The sequence below is a fragment of the Misgurnus anguillicaudatus genome, chromosome 5, assembly GCF_027580225.2.
Source record: "Misgurnus anguillicaudatus chromosome 5, ASM2758022v2, whole genome shotgun sequence".
Lineage (NCBI taxonomy): Eukaryota > Metazoa > Chordata > Actinopteri > Cypriniformes > Cobitidae > Misgurnus > Misgurnus anguillicaudatus.
This window is the reverse complement of record NC_073341.2, coordinates 34,088,190-34,112,500: the sequence shown is the minus strand read 5'-3', so window position 1 is coordinate 34,112,500 and position 24,311 is coordinate 34,088,190. Positions and strand designations below refer to the sequence as shown.

The 24,311-nt window shown below is 36.3% G+C and overlaps 1 protein-coding gene across 9 annotated transcripts in view; it reads right to left on the bottom strand.

Moving 5' to 3' along the window:
• Positions 1-24,311, bottom strand: part of fibcd1a (fibrinogen C domain containing 1a) — a 273,907-nt gene that overhangs the window by 165,116 nt on the left and 84,480 nt on the right. The window lies entirely within an intron of this gene.

Genomic DNA, 24,311 nt, shown 5'->3' with positions numbered 1-24,311 from the left:
GTCTGTCTATCTATCTATCTATCTATCTATCTATCTATCTATCTATCTCTATCCATCCTTTGATCCATCCATCCACCCATCCATCTATCTATTTATCATGAACAAGAGACATGTTATGTAGTACAGTATATATCAGACACACTGAGTTGTATGGGTTAACACAGAGCACGGTGTCCCACAGTGCCACAAAATTTAAAAAACACTCCTGTACTGAGATGAAACAAATGAATAAACTCAGCAACTCAGAAGAAAACGCAAATGGAAGCATTTTCTCCCTAACAGGACGTCTCAGCATGTGTTTGGTAATAGGGGTCAGACATTTTTGTTACATTTTAACTCTATTCAGCAAAAAAGACTCATCTTCCAAAAGCAGGCGTGGTAAATTTGTGATGCGTAGAAGTACTTGGTGATTTTAATCTCGTATCAAACATGTCTGTGTTTTCTTGTTACACATCCTCGGTAAAAATTACAAAACAAATTACTTACGGTTTTCCCTCAGAGGTCCACTGAGAAATCTAAATCCTGTCTGGATAGAATTGCCTGTGGTTGGAGAGGGTGTATTCATTTTCCACAATGCTATTGCTTATTTATTTTTAACTTCATCAAAAACGGTAACTGTAACTACATTTCTCACGGTGCTGCCGGCTGCACCTTCATTATGAATTGCTAACTTTGTAAGTAAAATAACAGGTGGTGGATCACGTACTGTGGGCATCCCATCTGATAAACCGTTCAAATTAAATCAAGAAAAGTGATTTATGGACAGCTCAGCGCGGCCAATGTAGTATCAGAGTCAGATATGACCCTTATACCTTAATTAATTCCAACTCCTAATTATATACACACTTATAATGAATTCACTTATTAAAGTCTTGCTTCATGAGTTTTATGATGCACATCATCCAGATCACATGACCTTTCATAATGTCTGCAAATAGGCAACAGGCACACTCACAGAAGCCAATCTTGTCACAGTACACTCTAAAAAAATGCTGATTTCCTGTTGGCTTGTAATTCAACCCAAAATGATGGGTTGTCTTAACCCATTGTTGGGTCAAATATAAACATTTTCAGTTTTTTTAACCAGGCAGCCGGGGCTTTTGACCCAATGCTAGGCTGAAAATACATCAGAATATTTTAAAGTTTGCATCAATGAATGAAATTACATCAACTCAGATGTAGTCTAGAATAATAATTGTGTAGAAATAATGTATCAAGGGGGACATATAAAAAACAGCAACACTATAACCAAAATATCCTCTTTGAAGGAAATATTCTGCTCACCGGTGTAATAACTTCAATGCCTTTTTATAACACACCACAAAGTCACAGGGGTCAGACAAAACAACCCAGTCTCACGGCAAGTCGTGTTATAGTAACGAAAATTTTGATGATTTGTTCGTGTTTGATGGCGCGAGTTTCCGCTGTTTTTCGTGTCTCTGGAGACTGGTGTCTTTTTCGTCCTTCCCGGCACGAGTTTCTGTCGGTGGCTGTTCGTGTCTGTGGCACGACTTTCTTTGTCGTGTCATTTTATATTTTGTTTTCTCATCGTTGTTTTCCATCTTCTGACCACCGTCGCTTGGGGCTTGGGCCAGAATCACTTTCTGCGACTTCCTAACCCAAACCCCAGCTCTAACCCCAACTCCAGGCGAGAATAGTTTTAAAAGTGGACGAAAAACATGTAGTAACCAATGCAAAAAATAACATCCTAATGCAAACCCCGGATCTAACCCTAACCCCAAGCGACAATGATTTAAAAATAGGAAACAACGATGAGAAAACAAAATATAAAATGACACGACAAAGAAAGTCGTGCCACAGACACGAACAGCCACCGACAGAAATTCGCGCTGGGAAGGACGAAAAAGACACCCGTCTCCAGAGACACGAAAAACAGCGGAAACTCGCGTCACCAAACACGAACAAACCAATCAAAATCTTTCGTTACTATAACACGACTTCCCGTGAGACTGTGTTGGACAAAACGTAAGCGCGAACTACTACAGTAGGATATGTGAGCAGTGACGGCTGGTGCTAAAATCTTTTTTTTGGGGGGGGGGGGGGTGTGCAACAAAAAACACACATGTGACCCTGGACCACAAAACCAGTCATAAGGGTACTGAAATTTTCACTTAGCTTTCCATTGATGTACGGTTTGTTCAATTCAACCATGCCAATCAAAACGACACGCCGCGTTTCTTTAGCATCAAATTACAAGCTAAAATGAAACTTACCAAAATAATGAACACTTGAACATTTATCAGCGTGATAACAACTACTTGAAAAGACCAAAAACATCTTTCGGAAACTTTTATTAGAAGTGTAAATATTTTTTTTATTTAGAGCAGAGTCCGATTCGTTTGAATGGAGAGGGCGGGGTTATAACTTGTACTGCAGCCAGCCACCAGGGGGCGATCAAAGAGCCAGAGGCTTCACTTTTCAAGGCTTATGAGGCACACCCATCCCAAAACAGTTCACTCATGTGTCAAAACTAAATATCCTTCTCATTTAAACAGTCGGGCAAAATGCTCCGTCCCTTTGGCATTGTGTAAGCACTGCAAGTCAAAATGTTTAGATGTTTTGTCACTATGGCAGAGGACCCTTGAAATATCCCTAATGTTCACCTTTCAGTCATAGCCATTTATTGACAATGGTTACTGTACTGTTTTTTTGTCTAGCTAACAGAATATAAGTGTATAAAACTGAAGAAAAAAAACGAAAATAGGATTTTATGGTTAAAGTACCCTCCAAGGTTTGACATCACACATTGCACTCATACTGTCAAGGAAAGTGTAACCAATTTTATTCACACACAAAGTAACTTCCATACATCAGAGTAAAAAGGAAATATATACAGCATAATATTCTGTAATATAAACACAAAAAACAATGAAAATTATATGCATATCACCCTTCTGGCCATCCACACACTGCTGTCTATCTGGCCACAGATTCTCATCTACATCACAGTGTATATGGTCATACACACATCCAAAACACCACCTACACTCAATTGCACACTCATCAGAGGAAAAACAGTTGAACGGGTCAACAGTTTCAAATATCTTGGACTCACCATAGACAATAAACTCAACTTCAATGAACATGCAATTACCACACACAAACGTGCACAGCAAAGGCTTTATGTCATCCGCAAATTGAAATCACTATCTGTGGCCCCCCATCTCCTTTTACTACTCTATAAAAGCATCATCCAACCCATTCTAATGTACTGTTCCCCCTGTTTCTTCACCCTGCTTACTGTCACCAGTAAAAACAGACTACTCAAAATCTCACACACAGCATCCAAGATAATCAACCTCCCCACCCCTTGCCTGTCAGAAATAAATGATCTAGCTATGACACGCCTGGCACGTGTCATAGTTAGCAGCCCGGACCACCCCCTTAACCAATTCTTCACTTTACTTCCATCTGGCCGCAGATATAAGGTACTGAACTGGAAAAAGGCCCATTTCAAAAAAAGTTTTGTCCCTACAGCTATCATAGCACTAAATAAGAATATGTAGATTTCACTGGTATTTCTGTATATTGCCCATGTCATGTTTGTTCTTGTCTAGATGTCTATGTTTTCCAAATGTTTTCTGTAATATATGTGTGAGGATGGGTTATTTGTTATCTGTCATGTGTGGAAAGAGGGTTTATTTGTTATTTGTTGTATAAGTGGGAATAAGGGTTTATTTGTCATCTGCTGTATAAGGGTGTATTAAGTTGTAATGTATGCTGTCCTGGACAACCTGACTGTGTGAAAACAATTATCCCTCTGGGGACAATAAAGAATCTAATCTAATCACATTTGCAATTTGATAAAATGAATGAGAAATTCAATTCTGTTGTGAACAATTGCCAAGTGGTTTGGAAGTTTGTCCATGTTGTTTTGAGAATGTAATTTCTGTTTAAAAAAATGAGCCAAACCAATGGAGAAAAACTGTAACATGTTAAAATTGTCACTTTGTACGTGTGAGCAAAAATGTGCTGTTTTGGGGTGTGTCCTTTAACATGCAAATGAGCTGATCTCTGCACTAAATGACAGTGCCATAGCTGAATAGTGCAGATTAAGGAGTGGTATTATCCCTTTTTGACATCATAACGGGAGCCAAATTTCAATTACCTATTTTTTACATGCTTGCAGAGAATGGTTTACGAAAACTAAGTTACTGGGTTGATCTTTTTCACATTTTCTAGGATAGAAGCACTGGGGACACAATTATTGCCCTTCAACTTATTCCCCGCCAGCCATTTATTTTTATTTATTTATTTATTTATTTGAAAAGTTGCCCACCAGCATTTTTGGTGATTTTCACAAAATGCCTTCCAGGAAAATTTTCTTCTAAAAATATATAAACATACCAGCATCAAATAAAAGAACAGACCCTCTGCTTTCAAACAAACAAACAAAATGGGGGAAAAAACTTTTCATCCTATCTATATTTTTTTCTCTGCACTGAAAAAAAATTATTTATTTAATTTACTCTATTTTTTAAGTAAGATAAGTATATTTATTTAAGCTACATTTAAACAAAGTATTTTATTTATTTTATTTTCCAATTTTTTGTTTGTTTAAATGTAGCTTAAATAAATTGATTCCACCACTTACCTTAAAAAATTTAGTAAATTGAATGAAAAAATTTTCAGTGTGCTTATAAATTCTTAAATATGAGTATTTTTCTTTAAAAAAAAAAAGCAAAAATAAAATAGAAAAAGCATTTTTGTGAAGGAATTTTGTCAAAGATCAGATTCAAAACGATTATCAAACATACACAGAGTTTAAAATTAGTTAAAACATATTTGCTTCAGTTGTTTTATAAATTGGGCAAGTGTGCCAATTGCGGTATTGCAGATTAGGAACACGTTCTTTTATGCAAATGTTTTCTCTTAAAGGCGGAGTCCATGATGTTTGAAAGCCAATGTTGATATTTGAAATCACCTAAACAAACACGCCCCTACCCCAATAGAATCTGGACCTTCTGTTGAAAGACCCGCCCCACACATACGCAACCCGGCATTTGATTTGATTTGATTGGCTATAAGTGTGTTTTGGTAGTCGGCCCGTCTCCTTTTCCAACGCGTTTTTCAAACATCGTGGACTCCGCCTTTAATTGACAAGATAACTTGTCAATGGCAGGAAAAGAGTTAAAGTTGTCCAGATGAAATCCTTAGCAATACATTACTAATGATAAATACATTTTTGTTGTATTTACGGTGAAAATTGTACAAAATATCTTGATAAAACATGATCTTTACTTAATATCCTAATGATTTTTGGCATTAAAATGATCATTTTGACCCATACAGTGTATATTGATGACTTTTAGGTTTTGTGGTCCAGGGTCACATACTGTATAGTCCATACATAATCCAGCATGAGGGTGGCGCTATAATGTTAACTTGCGGGCTCTACAAAGCTATCTTATACACATTATAATGCAGCATTACTCTATTTGAATATTAATTTGATCTCTCCATTACCCCAGCACTGAGTATTAAGACACAAGGACAGACAAACAGCACATGTAGCGAAAGCACAAAGTTTTCCTATCATATAAATAATAATCTATTTAATTTATTCTTATTGTTTTTATTTTGTGTGTGTGTCTGTGGCCAACAAAGGGCGGCACCCTATTGACAAGCCGCTACTGACTGTGATTCGTAATCTGTTTAATATTCTGTATATTATGCACAGACACCAAGCGTTCAACACCAGGGACTTCACGCACTTACCAACACTATCACGAAATGCACTACGCTTTAAAATTGGAACCTTCAATAATTAGTCGGCAATTTATGGCACCAAACGTCAGAACAGTGCGCGTTTGATCCGTGGCATGTGCTGAGCATTTAAAATGTGACATAGCCTGTTAGGGCTTCACAGTGCAGAAGCTAATTAGATTGCCTATAATAGATTTCATCTCACTTCGGTGATACAACTTGACAGCTGCCGAATCCGTCGTGCAGCACAATTTTTTCCTGTCTGAGTCCAATATTTCCAACCTCATTTTCTTGTTCCCCACATGTGATCTGTAGATGGTACTAAAACGCCTGGCGGTCGATGACCAGTTCTCCATTGAGGTCAAATCCATTTGCGCCTCATGCAGGGTGACATCTCACCAGAATGACCCCGGGGTCACAGCTGCATGGAAAACAGGCCTTTAAAAGCCACTAAAAATCCCAAGTCGCACGCACCAACGAAACGCATGTCAAAACAAATGTGCAGTGAAAGGTGATTTTATTTGCTCAAACTTTCATATTTACTGACATCATGCCTCGGTCTGTCCTAACTGGCCATCTCTCTCACTAATATGGGCATCATCAGTAATTGAAAAAGCAACATTAGTGATGCTGCGAAGAGAAATTTCATCAGCACCGGTCACGTGGGACTAAATAAACATTCTGCTGGGTGTTGGTGCTTTTAGTAATGAATGAAAAACAAGAACAGAAGTCGTAACGATCATTTACCGTTTACAGGCCCCACGGCAGCGCCACTCGTCATATTTAAATCATCAGTTCATTAAAATGATCTAACATCACACTGCTTGGTTCTGCTAAGTCTGATATGCAAAATCATCCAAAACAAGTGGGTCATTTAACAGGCCTGTTTTGTTGGATGGTAAATATGGGGGTAATGGCCACAAAAAGCATAACAGTTCACCAAAAATGCTTTATAATTGCCTGGAAAAGCAAAATGGGAAATTATTATTTATTTCAACGATTTTCTAATGATGACACTGGATGATGATGATGAGAGAAAAAGTAATAAAACAAAAGCTATTGGGGGCAAATGTGTAAGCATGCAAATACAGTTCCTACTGTATTAAATGTAATGGAGAAAGCTTGACATCTCTAAAGTGATTTGTCAAGACTAAATTTCAATAACTTTCTAAAAATACAACAACACTGGAATCATAAGGTTCCTTCAAATCATAGCATGCTACAATTAGCATTCTTCTTAAAGCACAATACAATATACAGTAAACGTTATGAATTATTATTAATATTATAATACTTTGAGCCACTACACCGGTAAACTGGATAATGAAAGGTTAATATACTGTATGGTGACCCAGTCTATGAAAACCAAGCAAGTGTCGTTCTTTTTGTGATTAAACTGTTTTCTACATAAAACATGTAAAGAATATTCTGTAAAATATAAGCTTGATATCTTTAATATTGACAGAGTAAGGTCATAGCAAAGATTAAAATGAGAGATGCACTGATATTTCTTTACAAAAGCAATTTTTAAACTATAGGCGCTCTCCACCGCCCTGGTCGGCCCCCATGCTGGTTGTTTTCAGAAGAGCACCAGGTATTATTTGAGTTTGCTTTAAACACTTTGGTGGACAGACAGTTTAAATTATTAATTTATTGATAGGCACGTAGTCTATATTAGTCTCTTATGCATGTCTGCAATACAATGTAGCCAAACAAGAGAATGGAGTCCAGAGGATTGCAGCATTCCTAGATACGTCATTTTCGTAGCTGTAGTGCATAGGCGGGGATTTTGCTAATTGTGAATGAGCGTGCATGCGCGCCCTGTTTAAGAATGGTTGAAATTCATTAAAGGTGCAGTGTGTAATTTTTAAAAGGATCTCTTGACAGAAATGCAAAATAATATACAAAACTATATTACCAGTGGTGTATAAAGACCTTTCATAATAAACCGTTATGTTTTTATTACCTTAGAATTAGACGTTTTATGTACATCCCGAGGATGGAAGTCGCCATTTTGTGCCACCATGTTTCTACAGAAGCCCTTAACGGACAAACTTTTTTTACTAAGTTGTCTCCGAAGAAGACATGTTTGTCCGGTGGCGACTACTGTAGCTTTTCTATGCGTTTCAAAAGCGAGGGGTGAGCAGTGAACTGAGCCATTGGTTGCAATTCGCAACCTCACCACTAGATGCTGCTAAAATTAACACACTGCACCTTTAACATACATTTCACTTTCAAATCTGACGTTTACGAAGTATTTGTGAATCTGGAGGATAGTTTTCGGAAAGGTCTGTTTACACACAAATCACTCACATATTTACTCGTATATTTAGGAATGTTTCATGAATAAGACCCACTGATGCTCTTCTTAATCTCATAATTAAATTATAAGACTTTAGCCTGGATTTCACAAACATGGTGACAAAGTTGTCAGAAATCAAGAAAAACCAAGAACAAACAAAAAAATCAGCAAATGGGTTAAAAAGTAAACTTGAATTAAAGGATTAGTCCATTTTCTTAAAAAAAATCCAGATAATTTACTCACCACCATGTCATCCAAAATGTTGATGTCTCTTTTTGTTCAGTCGAGAAGAAATGATGTTTTTTGAGGAAAACGTTTCAGGATTTTTCTCATTTTAATGGACTTTAACGATCCCAAACGAGGCATAAGGGTCTTATCTAGTGAAACGATTGGCATTTTTGGCAAGAAAAATAAAAAATATGCACTTTTAACCCACAACTTTTTCCTCCGGCTGTGTGACGAGCCAGCACGACCTCACGTAATTGCGTAACGATGTCGAAAGTTCATGTGATACATATATGAAACGCACATTTGTGGACCATTTTAAACAACAAACTGGCACAAAGACATAAATTAGTATCATTCAACATACAACAACGTCGGAACGGTACTCTTTCTCCACACTTGTAAACACTGGGGCGTAGTTTCGCATTCTTCATCCGTGACCTCTTGACGTGATGATGTATTACGTGAGGTCGCGCTGGTCCATCACAGTACCAGAGAAAGACAAGAAGTTGTGGTTTAAAAGTGCATATTTTTATTTTTCTTGCCAAAAATGACAATCTTTTGCTAGATAAGACCCTTATGCCTTGTTTGGGATCGAGTCCTTTGAAACTGCAATTTTAAACTGCATTAAAACTGTTAAGTGTTGGGGTCCATTAAAGTCCATTAAAATGAGAAAAATCCTGGAATGTTTTCCTCAAAAAACATATTTTTTTTCTCGACTGAACAAAGAAAGGCATCAACATTTTGGATGACATAGTGGTGAGTAAATTATATGGATTTTTTTTTTAAGAAAATTGACTAATCCTTTAAGTACTTAACTAAGAGATAAACCTCACAAACCTAATGCACATCCTTGCACAAAATGTCTTTGTCATGGAGGGAATTCCACCAGGATTATGGAAACAATATTATATATAAACTGCTTTAGGGAGGTAAAAAATAAACCATTACGTTGCAAGGCCTCACACTCCAAAAACCGCATAAGCGCAGTATAGTTGGTCTCCACTGTTTTTTTCACAGGCTTAAGGTAGGTTTACGAGAGACTAAAATAGATTGGGGACATTCGTAAATGTCTTATTTACTGCTCCTGATTGAATGCAGGGTTTTGAGGAAGGCGTAAAGAAACTGGAATGCGACACTACAGGAAATCTATAATGGCATCCAGTGGGTGGTTGGCAGTGTGCATGCAGCAGTGCTGGATGTTTTAATGAGCAATGCTTTAGATATAACAGTCTGAGACACATTACGCTGGACAGAGTGGCCATTAACATCCTCTCTATATAGCTTCAAACAAAAGGTCCTGTCAGCAATGTCCAGTTTCCAAAAACAGACACTATCATACGGGACGTGAACTATGGTGCCGTTTCTCACCTAAAGTCAGAATGTGCATTAAAGGGATAGTTCACCCAAATATTTTGTCGTCATTTATTCACAAACCGATCAGAGGCCAAGTGAATGGGGCCTCTATAAAGTTTGGTTACAAATAAAGAGTTTGGTTCCAAAGCGCAATAAATCTATTTTGACTAATTTCGGTAAAAACGTGTTTTCTTTACCAAGAAAGTGACAAGATGAAAACCACTATTTTCTGTAACAAACGTTCACATAGCATCTTTAGGTTATAATAATATTAAAAATTCAAATCCATAATTTGATTTTCAAAGATTTATTATAAAATAAATCCGAGTTTTTTTTCAAAATGCTATAAATCTATTGAATAAACACTCTAAAAACAAACGGTGCTATATAGCACCAAAAGTGGTTCTTTGCTCGTAATCATAGAAGAACCGTTTTAAGTGCCATATAGCACCGGTGAAGCACCTGTATAGCACCTGTGTAGAACCATATAGGGGCCATATAGCACCACATATGGTTCTACATAGCACTATATGGTTCTACACAGGTGCTTCACCGGTGCTATATGGCAGTGGTTCCCAAACTTTTTCAGCGTGCGCCCCCCCTTGTGTACGGTGCATTCCTTCGTAGCCCCCCAAAGAAAATTTGTGACAAAAAACTGTTCTAAAACTCAACATTTTAATAAAAAAAAACATTACATTATACAAAAAACTTTACGAGCAAAGAACCACTTTTGGTGCTATATAGCACCGTTTGTTTTTAGAGTGAATATATAAATGTGCATTCATCTTTGCCATGTTATATTCATTTAGTTGACTAGTGGTACACTGATTAAAAAATAAACATTAATGGCATTAATCAAAACACTTACTTTGTCATATTAAGAACACATTGCTGTGCTTATACTTGGGACGTCGTCGCTGAACTTTTTTGACAGCGATCAGCTGTAAAATGTTCTGGTCCTGGTTTCACATAAAATAATGGAACGTTTTTTGTAAAATTCCCTCTGGTGTTAGCATGACAGAAGCTTGATGCTGTCTAGAGAACAAGCAACAGCCGGCATTTTTCCGTCTCCCAAGTGCCTCTCGTGTAAATTATTAGATGTTGATGGCTTACGTTTCTTTCCTGTCACAGAAAACCATCACAGGTTTATCAATGCCATTTAAGTATTATTTTGTTTTGTTTGTTTGTTGATCACGAAGTACAAGATGAAGAAAACTAGCATTCTGTGTATTCAACGTGCCGCCATTAATGTTTACAATGGGTGGAATGGTGCGCTGTGATTTGTTGAGTGGATTTATTGCGTTTTGCAGAGAAGGAGGAGTGGCGTTTATTACGTTTTGGGAAAAAAGGAGAAAAGATGACAGAATAACACAACGGATATTGTATTTTGTGTAAAATTAAGAATTTACTTTTAAATACTGACCTGATACAATACTGATTTTGGCGGTAACTAATTTTTTTTTTTTTAAATGACGTTTATCACGTTTTGGAACCAAACTCTTCAAATATTCCTTAAAATATCTTCCGTTGTGTTCATCAGAACAAAGAAATGTATACAGGTTTTTAACAACACTGTAAAAGTATTTGCTAGCTTAAATTTTGATGAGTTGCTACATTTTATAAGCTATAACAACTCATCTGTAGTTATAACACTGTTATAACAGTAAGTTGATATGACTTGTACATTTGAGTTGATTCAACAAAAAAATTTCAGGCAGCAAATTTTTTTTTACAGTGAACATATGAATGAGTAAATTATTTCAATTTTGGGTTAACTATTGTCAGGGTTGGCAAGACAAAAACCCAAGCGCAGAAGGATGTAACAAAAAACACTGATGACTTTAATAAAGAGACAAAAACAGAAAAACAAAACCCACAAGGGGGCAAAACATCACAAATACAAGATAACAAAAACACTACCTAAACTAGAATGACTTACAAACAAACTCCACTAAATGACAATAAACTAGACAGGATACATTCAGCACAGGATACTCACAACAAGAAATACAAACGCACAAGCAAAGAACATCAAGCACAAGGACTTTAAATAGGGACAAAATAAATTACATACACCTGGAAATCATTACAAGTAAGGGATCGGGGAAAAAGTGACGAGACCCGGGAAATGCGTGGTCAGAGTAATACACCACTAAAACCACACATTTCCCACATAGAACATGGTACTGCCAGGACCCCGCACACAAAGACTAGATATAATAAAAGACATGATTCTGACGGATCCTGACAACTATCCCTTTAACACTACCATTTAAAGGTGCAGTGTGTACATTTTTGCGGCATCTAGTGGTGAGGTTGCGAATTGCAACCAATGGCTCAGTTCACTGCTCACCCCTCACTATTGAAACGCATAGAGAAGCTACGGTAGCCGCCACTGGACAAACATGTCATCTTTGGAGACAACTTAGTAAAAAAGTTTGTCCGTTAAGGGCTTCTTTAGAAACATGGTGGCACCAAATGGCCACTTCCATGTAAGGTGACCCTCGGGATGTAGATAAAAACTTCTTAGTCTAAGGTAAAGAAAACATTACGGTTCATTATGAAAGGTCTTTATACACCCCTGATAATATAGTTTTGTATATTATTTTACATTTCTGTCAAGAGATCCTTCTAATAATTACACAATGCACCTTTAAGGAAGGTAGGGAGTTAAAACATAGTTTTATTTTTATGAGGTACTTGTATTAAACTGTTTAAATTTTGCATAATATATAAATAACTCAAAAAAAGTTTTAAAAAATGTTTGAAAAATCTCCAAATAAAAAATCATGTTCTCCTCTAATGGTGCCTAATTTTGGACTGTGTAAGGCGACCTCAACAAACCCCTTAAAAATAACGCATTGAAAGCTTGTTTAAGCTTGCGTAAGTCACACAGTGACTCAAGCTGATTCACCTCATCCACATCAATTGTTTAGACATGAATGATCATATTTGTTGCCCAGCTACTAGATTTACAGTTTTTTGATGATGAGAAATGGATGGATTAATACAAAACTACAGACCACAGTGCAGTCAAAAGCCATATGTTGGTCTTAGCACACAATACCACAAATACAGAATCAAGAATGAATTGCTTAGTCCACACAATGAAATCCCATCATACGCAAGTCAACAGCCACAGTTCACAGACAAACACAGAATGAAAGATCGCCATCTGCACCATAGTAAATAGAAAATGGGAAAAACAAAAAAGAGCAAAACCAGTGCTCAGAAAGCTGACAAAACTGTCGATCTTGAAAGCATTCTAACAATATGTGATATTTCGATTTATGTATTTTTCTAAAATAGCTTCCAAAGTCTTTTTATTAAAAAATATCCTAATTCTCGTATAGACTCTTTCAGCAGTAACAACATAAACAAGCGGCTTTCGTGGTCATCACGTAACTTCCGGTAAACTCTGCAAAGAATAAATAACAACAATGTCCTTTTAAAGTAGTTTATTTATATAACAAACAAAATTGGATAACAGATTACATAGGAACGCAAAACATTTTTTATTTTCGATGAGGTATTTGTTTAAGAGTTCAGTTTCAACAACTGGGTGATTCTCACGAAACCATTGAAACACCACGGCACTAATGATTTTAGCTTTAAAATGTGTAATATAGTAACATTAAAAAGCATCAGAATTAACACAATACTGTGTTCTACCTTGCACAATGTGTGATTTCAACATAAGAATTTACAATTGTAAATTTTATCTCATTTTCTGCTGAAATTCTCATTAACGCAATGTGTCCGGCTGTGTTTGAACATGCGTTATGTTGTAATTTAATCAAATTAACACAAAAATATTAAGAAAACAAATAAATGGATGTTTTGCTAGACTACTTTAGATGACAGAAAAAATATTTACTGAATATTCATGTATAATAATAATAATGAAGAAAAATTAGGAAAATGATGTGTCCATGCCTGATGTTCTCATCCTCCGCAACACTTTTTGAGAACAGTTTAAGCACACATACAGAATTTTAATAAAGTTTGATTTTGAGTGACCAAGCACATGGACCAGTTACTTCAAGATGGCTACCAGGTAAGATCATTTTTTACAGTTAATTTGAAATATTGTCTTGTCAGAATGCTTACACGACATTTTGATTATCATTACCGCAACAGATGCTTATTAAATGTTAATTTAATTAATAGAAGCATAATACTTTGATTTTAAATGCATGTGCAGAATCTCCAAATTATGTTCTTTCAGGTTTGTCATGTCAGTTTGAAAATATGTCAGTGTTGATGTTTTCTGACTGTTGCGGTAATGAGATTTTTTAGGACTCATTTTTTAAATTATGTTACAAAAAGTGTTAAATGATAAGTAAAAGTTTTTAAATTAATGTTCCCATTTACTCCAGACTTTGTTTTTCAATGTCTGGTGGGAAAAAAAGTAAATTTAAGCAATTTTTACATTTTCATGCTTGACATGTTTAAAACCAAGTTTTCGTGAGAATCACCCAACTAGTCAGACAATTAAACAAACAGAAACCGGAAGTAAAGCTCGGACCAGACGATTATCGCGTCACCGCACGTGCCCGATGAAACAGTCTTTACACTCTCAGAAAAAGTATAAAAGCTGTCACTAGGGTGGTACCCTTTTTAAAAAGTACACCTTTGTACCCAAAGGGTGCATATTACTCAAGGTTCTTCAAAGATACATATTAGGACCTTTTTAAAGGGTACCAACTTTTGTACCTTTATTTTTTTGACAGTGTGTTTGGAGTTTGTATAAAGTACACTGTAAAAAATTGAACAACTTGAATTATTAAGACATTTTTGACAAGCTAGAAGTTGCTATAAAAATAAAGTTGTAAGAACTTAAGCCCATTCAACTTTATTTTGTATATTTTATACTAACTCCTCACAAGTCAAGAAACTTGAATTTACTTTTTAATTCAAGTTGTTAAAATTTAAGTGCTACAATGAATTTTTTACTGTGTACTAGGCACATAAAATGCACCAAAATACAATATAGAGACCTTCAAACCTTAAAGGTTTTAGCAAACAAAACTAAAACTCACTTGCTATAGGTACTACATTTACATTTAAATGATCCTGAATTGCAAATGTGTGTAAAGGGTAGTGAAGATTTGCTCAACCTATAGGTAAAATCTCAAAATAAAACACATAAATAAAATCATATCAACCATCACTCACATCTCATTACCTGATTTCAAATCTGTTCAGGGGAAAATACAAAATGTGCATCAGAGGTTAAAAACACACAATGCTACCGGGATTCACGGAGTTTCAAAACAGCTGCGTCCTGTTTCAGACAAAATTCATCCCCGTCTGCATTTAAAAACCTTTCGGCTTTAAAATGGCCACCGTACTAGAGGAAAACAGAATTAGAGGTACTGTATCCTCTCCTGAATACTATAGCATTTAGCTTTAAAAGACTGCTGATATCTCACATTAAAGGATTCGTCCATTTTCTTAAAAAATCCAGATAATTTACTCACCACCATGTCATCCAAAATGTTGATGTCTTTCTTTGTTCAGTCAAGAAGAAATTATGTTTTTTGAGGAAAACATTCCAGGATTTTTCTCATTTTAATGAACTTTAATGGACCCCAACACGTAACAGTTTTAATGCAGTTTAAAATTGCAGTTTCAACAGAGTTTTAAATGACTCTAAACGATCCCAAACGAGGCATAAGGGTCTTATCTGGCGAAACGATTGTCATTTTTGGCAAGAAAAATAGAAAATATGCACTTTTGGACCACAACTTCTCGTCTTCCTCCGGTCCTGTGACGCGCCAGCCCAACCTCACGTAATACGTCATCACGTCAAGAGGTCATGGAGGACGTATGCGAAACTACGCCGCAGTGTTTACAAGTGTGGAGAAAAAGGACCGTTACGACGTTGTTGTATGTCGAATGATACTAATTAATGTCTTTGTGTCAGTTTATTGTTTAAAATTGTCCGCAAATGTGCGTTTCATATATGTAACACGTGACCTTTCTACGGCATTAGTTGTGGTTTAATAGTGCATATTTTTTATTTTTCTTGCCAAAAATGACAATCGTTTCGCTAGACAAGACCCCCACGCCTCGTCCGGGATCGCCCAGAGTCCCTTGCAACTGCAATTCCAAACTGCATTCAAACCGCCAAGCGTCGGGGTCCATTAAAGTCCATTAAAATGAGAAAAACCCTTAAATGCCCTCCTCAAAAAACACAATTTCTTCTCGACTGAACAAAGAAAGACATTAACATTTTGGATGACATGGTGGTGAGTAAATTACCTGGATTTTTTTAAAGAAAAAGTAGACTAATCCTTTAAAAGACAGCATGGTCCCTAAAACATCTTCCTCATCTTGCAACTGATTGGCAGAAAACATCATCTTCCTGTCTTTAGACACCGCTGGAGTCCCGCCAGGTGACTATTGCATTAGTGTCTGTCTAGACATCAACCAAAAAGTGATTGATGGTTTACGAGTGCACACTGGATTACTGACAAGTACGCTCTTAAAAATAATAGTACACGATGCCATAGTGTAACATACTGTAGGTACACTACACTAGCTGTCACTTGGCAGTACCCTTTCAAAAAGTAAACCTTTGCACCTGAATAGTTCATAATATTACCTCAAAGGTACATATTAAAATGTGTCTGTACCTAAATGGTACATATTAGGACCTTTTTAAAAGGTAGTAGTGACAGCTAGGGACCATTTTCTGACAGTGGAGAGAGAGAGAGAGAGAGAGAGAGAGAGAGAGAGAGAGAGAGAGAGAGAGAGAGAGAGAGAAAGACAAAGAGTATAGTAATTCTAGGTAAATGTAGTTAGTAAGTTAGTAGTTTAGGATTTTCAAGCCAGTAATGAAATTCAAATAGGGTTTCTCAAATTCTTAAAGGGATAGTTTACCCAAAAATTAAAATTCTGTCATAATTTACTCACTCTCATGTTGTTACAAACCCGTATAAATTTCTTTGTTCTGATAAACACAAAGATATTTTGAGAAATGATTATAACCAAACAGTTTGTGGACCCCATTTACTTCCATACTAGGAAAAAACACTATGGAAGTAAATGGGGTCCAAAAATTTTCATTTTTGAGTGAACCATCCCTTTAAAGAAAATCTGTACACTTTTAAAGGAAAACACCACAGTTTTTTAATATTTTATTATGTTCTTACCTCAACTTAGACAAATTAATACATACCTATATTTATTCAATGCGTGCACTTAATTTTTGTACAGCGCGTCGTGAATGTGTTAGCATTTAGCCTAGCCCCATTCATTCTTATGGCTCCAAACAGGGATGAATTTAGAAGCCACCAAACACTTTCATGTTTTCCCTATTTAAAGACTGTTATATGAGTAGTAACACGAGTAAGTATGGTGGCACAAAAAAAAAATTTTGTTTGGAGCCATAGGAATGAATGGGGCTAGGCTAAATGCTAAAACATTCAAGAAGTGCTGTACAAAGATTAAAAGTGCACGCATTCAAAAAAGATAGGTATGTATTCATTCATCTAAGTTGAGGTAAGAACATAGTAAAATATTGAAAAACGGTGGTGTTTTCCTTTAAAACAAAGGTGCTAATGTTTGCTCAATGACATTATTAGCACATTTACTTTTTATAAATGTATGAACATGAATCACAATCGAGGAAAACAATATATCACCTCACTGTATCTTTATCACACATAGTCGAGGGAAAACCATCACCACGCATTGACTGTCATATTACAGTATTTATAGATTCAGGCACCGAGACAATATTTCAATAAGAGGATGCTGTTTTATGTTCACATAATGAATTTAGATGCATGCATGCTTGTGCTTGCACAGTACAATGAAACTGTCTCAAATGGACTGCAAATCAAGTTAAATAAAAGTTATACTGTGATGTCCATCTTTGTTATCAGTATCGCTAGTCTTACTGGGTCACATGCTATCGCCTTCACCCACAGGTTGGATATCTTCATTTAAAACATACACACAGGTTAGATTATGTGCAGAAACAACCACAAAATTATTGATTATTAGCTAGTTTTTCCCCCACAGATTCTTAATAATTCACAAAAAAATGCTTCCTGTTCTTAGTGTATCATATTTTCCCAGATCTAAACAGTAACTGCAGAAATGATTGTCTGGTTTGGATTCCTACAGGTTTCAGATTAACTCCCCCCGAGGCGCCCCGATAAAGACAACAGCAGCACATACGCTTTATGAATTCCTGGCAGACCGTGTGCAATATGAGTAAATGAACACATTTTATCGCCGCACCAGAGGAAGTGTTCTTATCGGCCTTACCGATGTCTCTTATTACTACGCAACGGTGCGGCGAAAGGCCACTCGAGGATCAATTCGTACACCACCACAAATTGCATGCTCTGACCTTCCAATAAATTGAACAAATCTTCAGCAGCCATCGTCACGTCCAAATCCCTGAAACTGTGTGATTCAATCCACCCAGATGATAATCTGTCTCCCCAATTGGGCCTGTTAGGAGATTCTGTCTTATAGTAACACAATCCAATACATTCACAATCGGCTTTTATTCCCCAGGCGACAAACAGAAGAACTGATGGACTTAAGCGCTTGTGTATTACATTAGTATTTTTCCTCTAATACATTTACCTAATAGGATTTGTGGCTATAATTGTCACCCTAATAATACAGCGAATGTTGCCGTTTATTCCACCATATGTGGCTCTTTATTGGATACAGTCTGTATTTAAAAATACTACAGTTCCATTATGCAATAAACATAAATGTGCTACATTAGGGTTGATGCCACAGTGGAACCATTTTTGGCTCCCCAAAGAACTATTTAGTCAAAGTTCTTAAAGGGACACTCCACTCTTTTTGATAATATGCTCATTTTTCAGCTCCCCTAGAGTTAAACATTTAATTTTTACCTTTTTGGAATCCATTCCTTGATTTACTCCCTTATTTAAAGCCCTTTGCTGCGTCCGAAACCGTCTACTTCCATACTATATAGTACGCGAAAAGCAGTTTTTATCCAACGAAGAAGACGACGCGTCGCGGCTGTTCGTGCTGGAATGACATGACGTGATGACGACGTATGTCACATGATGTAGCAACATGGCGGATGTAATACGTCCGAATCTCATTCATACTACCAGGATTCATACTATACAGTACCTACTGTTTTAACACCAAGTAAGTAGGTACTTCATCTCATTCAGTACCTACTGTACAGTATGCGGTTTCGGACGCAGCACTTGTGTTTGTTGTCTTGTGCTCGTTCATTTCGTATCACCTGTATGTAAGTTTTGGTTTGTAGTCTAGTGTTAAAGGCTAGTGTCAAGTTTAGTGTTCAGTCTGTTTAGTGTTCAACATCTTGTTTTATGTTGTTCGCCCTATTGTGGGCTTTTGTTTTGTGTCAGTGTGAAAATCTATGTAAAATACTAATGATAAAAACTTTAAAACGGTTAATTTCATTTACACAATTTACATAATTTACACAACAACAATCAATGACATGCGGCACCAAAAATTGCACTGCATTATTACTTGCATTAGCTAACAAAACATACATTCTTAAAGGTCACGTTCTTCCTTATCCTATTTTTTAAATCCTAGTTAGTTTGTAATGTTGCTGTTAGACCATAAATAATAACTGTAAAATGATAACGCTCAAAGTTCACTGCCAGCCCAGGCGATATATTTTCTTTAACAGAATTCGTCTTTCAAAGCCTACAGCAACGGACGGTTTGGACTACAACACTCTACTTCCTGCTTTAATGATGTCACTAGAACAGTTTTTTTTTTACTAAACTCGCCCACAGGAATACGTCAGTCGCCAGCTAAGCTAACAGCAAGCTAAGTTGCTATCGAATCACACTAAACAAACGACACAATCAGAACTCAATACGTATTTCTGAAGGAGGGACTTCATAGAACAAGGAAGACATCAGCCCGTTTTGGGACAGTGAAAACAGCGCTATACAGATAAGTAAATTGTGTGAAAAATACCGTGTTTTTTTACAAGTGAAACATGAACACATGTTATATTGCGCACTGTAAACACAATCAAAGCTTTAAAAACACAGAAAGAAAGAACACAGACTAGATTACATTCTAGTCAATGCAAAGACGCAAACAGACACAAACTCACCCGGGGCGATGCGAATGACGTGAATTGGACGGCGCGATTGTCAAGTATTCAACTCAAGGGAAAATTTTGTATGACACAAATCGAGCGAGTAATCTAAGATGAGGAACGTGATGCTTCACGTTTGGTGTGGGTTATTTGGCTTAAAAAGGGACGAACACAACCCCTGGGGCTTTAATTTAAAGGGGCCATGGCACAAAACTTTTTTAAGATGTCAAATAAATCTTTGGTGTACCCAGAGCACATACGTGAAGTTTTAGCTCAAAATACCATATAAATAATTTATTATAGCATGTTAAAATTGCCACTTTGTAGGTGTGTGCAAAAATGTGTCGTTTTGGGTGTGTCCTTTAAAATGCAAATGAACTGATGAAATTCAAACACTGATCACAATAATGGTGGTTTGTTGCAATTAAAACTTAATTGTGCTTTAAATGGCAGCGCCGTGGTTGGAAAGTGCAGATTAAGGGGTGGTATTATTATAATAAGAGCTCCTTATGACATCATAAGGAAAGCCAAATTTCAATGACCTATTTTTTTTTTTTTTTAAACTAAGTTACTGGGTTGATCTTTTTCACATTTTCTAGGATGATAGAAGCACTGGGGACCCAATCATAGCACTTAAACATGGAAAAAGTCGGATTTTCATGCCATGGCCCCTTTAACCTTTGCAAGGTTGTTTTAACCCAAAATGCTGAGTTGATTTAACCCTGTGTTGTGTCAAATATAAACAATTTCTGGGTTATTTTAACCCAGCAGTTGGGTTCGTCCCTTTTTGTTTAATTATTTTGTTGAAAAAAATCATAAGCCCAAATTCTTACATGCACCTGGTCAAGCAAGCATCAATGGGTATGTTCATTGCTCTGGTGTGAGTTATTTTGTCTGAGAATTATAGCACCACTTTGAGATGGTATTAAAATCTTTATCTGCTCTTTCTAGCATATTCAAACTCTCAACGAGAGCTCTTTACAAACACTTTAGAAGAAAATGAGCAGCGACTGAACTGCGACCACTGGTTTGTTTAAGCACTGGATTCACAGAAGGAATTATGCAAATGACGCCAACATGCCTAAAAACGCAATTTGGAGGGTGCAATTTCTGCTTATTCAGGCTGACTATAAAGATAAGCATCAGAAAGGTTCTTCTATTCTTCAGGTAATCGCTCAGAAAATAAAGAAGAAATGTCAAACGAAAAGCAAATACCAAAAGGTGTGTCTGCGCTCCTGAATTAGATAAAAGGTTGCCTTCGCGAAATGTCAACAGATGTGACCCATAGCAAATTAGACTGTTTACTTTTACACCCCGTTGTCTTAAAATTCCTTTATTTTTTGAAAGCGAGAAATAAAAGATACGCTGTAAAACATCGGACTAATGTCAGCGGTTTCAAATAAGATTCGCTCCAACACCCAGCCGTGACATTACAGTTCTGGGTGACAAATTGAAAATACTATAAATGACAGTCTGATATACACGTGCCATCTAGGAGAACCATTGATAGTCTATAATTATACAACTACTCTTAGTGTGAGCCTCTCCGCTGTACTCCATATATCAGAATTCATACGCTCTCAAATAGCCCCACAATCCTATGATGGATCTTCTGCACGGATAACAGCGGAGAAGGGAAAGCCATAGATCTGCGGGACTTTATGGCTTTCACATCTATCTGCTGTCAATATGCTACAACCAAGGCCAGAAGACTTTATTATGCATAAAGGAGGACGTGAAAAGGAATATGTTGCTGTCGAAAGGATCTGGTTAAAATCTGATAGCTTATCAGCCACAATAAACTTTTGTGCATGGACTACACTGTCAGAAAAAATGGTCAAAAACAGTTCCTAGCTGTTCCTGGGGTGGTACCCCTTATAGAAAGTACCTAAAGAGATCATATCAGTACATGAGAAGTAAATGTTGGTACCAAATAGTGAATATTAGAACCTCAAAGGTAGATACCTCAGAAATACCGAATATATACGGGTGATTCTCGCGAAATTAGACTTATGAGGTGTCATTAAACATTTAAAAAAAAAAGTAAATGCAAAGTAAGAGTATCAAAATAAGAAGCATACAGTTACAAACATCTCTTCGTGTACTATTTTGCACATGATTTCAAATGACATCATACAAACCAATTTTGTTTTCCACAATTAAGGGGAAAATTTTCATTACCGCAACGTGTCCATGACTGGATTTGGGTTCTTTGACATGGAAATGTTTATAAAAAGCTTCAGTGCATGTTATACTAAAAACATTTACAGTATTTCGTGATCATTGATAAATGTAGAGACAATAATAAGGAATATAAATGTGTCCAAGACCAATTTTCTCATCCTCCGCAACAATTTCTAATCATTGTTTAAGCCCTCAAGGAACTAACATTTTCAAAAAAAATAGTTGGAAGGGACATAATTGACTGTGACACTCAAGATGGCTACCAGGTAAGCAGTTTTTATTTTTTCTCTCCAGATAAAAGTTAATATTTTGTTTGTCATGTTACCTAAACAACTTTTTAGTTCTCATTACCAAACATGAGTTTGTAAATGCATATATTTAATGTAAAATCATGTTGCGGTAATGATTATTTTTGATAATGATAATCTAAAAAATGTAAATAATTCTATTAAAAATATGTTTTAAATCATCTAAAAATAATGGTTATAGTAAGTTCAGACCTTAATCTTATATGTACAAAAAAATTGGGCTTCAAGGGCTTTTTGAAAAATTCTGATGCTGGACACCATCTAATTCTGGATTTTGTGAGAATCACCCATACAAATCTGTACCTAAATGATACATACTAGGGATGCACCGTAATTTCACGCTGAAAATTTTCAACCCAAAATTGCATAATCGCTGAAAGAAAAAAACAGGCAAAAATATAAACCGAAAATAAATGGTGGTGCCCTTCTCAGATTTACATCTCATTGCAGCCATTATCTAACTCAGTCTCAAGAAATTACGTACCTATAGTCACGTACATTTTTTATTCTTGTTCGTGATACTGTAACAAATTTCTGCATTTTTTTGTGACCATACCACAAACTTCTGTTTACGTGTCATTGTCACGTATTTGTAACTCAACTGTTTTTTCCTATTTTCAAACCCTTGTCGCTTCGGTTTAGGGTTAGATTTGGTGTTTACGTTAGGATGTCACCTTAAGAATTGATTTATACTATTTTTTTCTGATTTTTTTATATTTTCTGATTTTTAAACCATTGTCACCTGGCGTTAGGGTTAGAATTGGGTTTGGGTAAGGATGTCATTTTATGTAAATCTAACCCTAAAACGAAGCGACAATGGTAAGAAAATAGGACAGAACAGTTGATCAACCAATATGTAACACGTAAACAGAAATTCGTGATGCGATCACAAAAAAAACGCTGAAATTCGTGACAGTATCACGAAAAAGAATAAAAAATGTGCGTGACTATAGGTACGTAATTTCGTGAGATGGCTGCAATGAGACGTAAATCTGAGAAGCAGACCACCATTTATTTTCGGTTTATATTTTTGCCTGTTTTTTTTTTTGCTTTCTGCGATTATGCAATTTTTGGCCGAAAATTTTCAAATGCCATGCATCCCTAGTTTGTACCATTTAGGTACAGATCTGTATACATTCGGTTAATGTAATTAATACAATTACACAATAACTTCAAAAGTCATTTTTGGTTTTCGGGTTTGTTTTTCGGCCAAGTGCATCCAGAATTAGTAGGCACTGCTCCAGTGACAGCGTGGGACCATTTTTTTAACAATCATAAAAATTATATTTTTTTTGGCTAAACTAGTACACCAGTACCAAACCAGGACTAACCAGCATAAACCACATGAGTGCTGGTCAGCAGACAGGCATGAATCTGATGTTTTTAACTGTTTCTGTGAAATATAGATTGATATAAAATCTTTTCTGAAACAACCCATCACTGCCCAACCCATTTTGCTTCCATTGTGAGAGCAAATAAACAACTATTATATAAAAAGGAGCAGGTCTGTATCACTAATACAGGATGGAAAGCAAATGGACATTATGAAATGGGAAAGTGTTTTCAGAGTCATCAGGGCTATACGACAGCATACTTTGTAAGCTGGTGGACACGCTCGGTATTGAGTGTTTTATCTTATACTCACATAATGGCTATGTTCAGTCATGCAGTTACTGCCTTCATTACAGAACAGCAGGCGTCCAGATTTTTGGAAGGGTGTTTAATTGGCAGCGCTGTGTTTGACAAGCATCCCAAAGAAATGAATTTCTGCCCACATGTTTGGACTTTCTATGCCCATTGTGTCCGGGACAAAATTGGTAAACATCTCTCACATTGTCTCTGTTTGGCCATACAATTGGTTTGTGGTGTGCGCCGAGGGGAATCACTGGACAAAACGCAGGCAACAGCTGCGCTCGACTATATTTTTTTACTGGATTAACTTAAGAGATAAAAATCTGGATCTAGACTTTATGAAAAGCTACTCATCATCAACCCCGAAAGTCATTTTGCAAATCCTAATAGCTACTATAATTTTAAGCTACAGTATGAATGTTTCAGGCCCTCCATCGACACTAAAATTGTACACTTTTATTCATTTCTAAGAAATTGA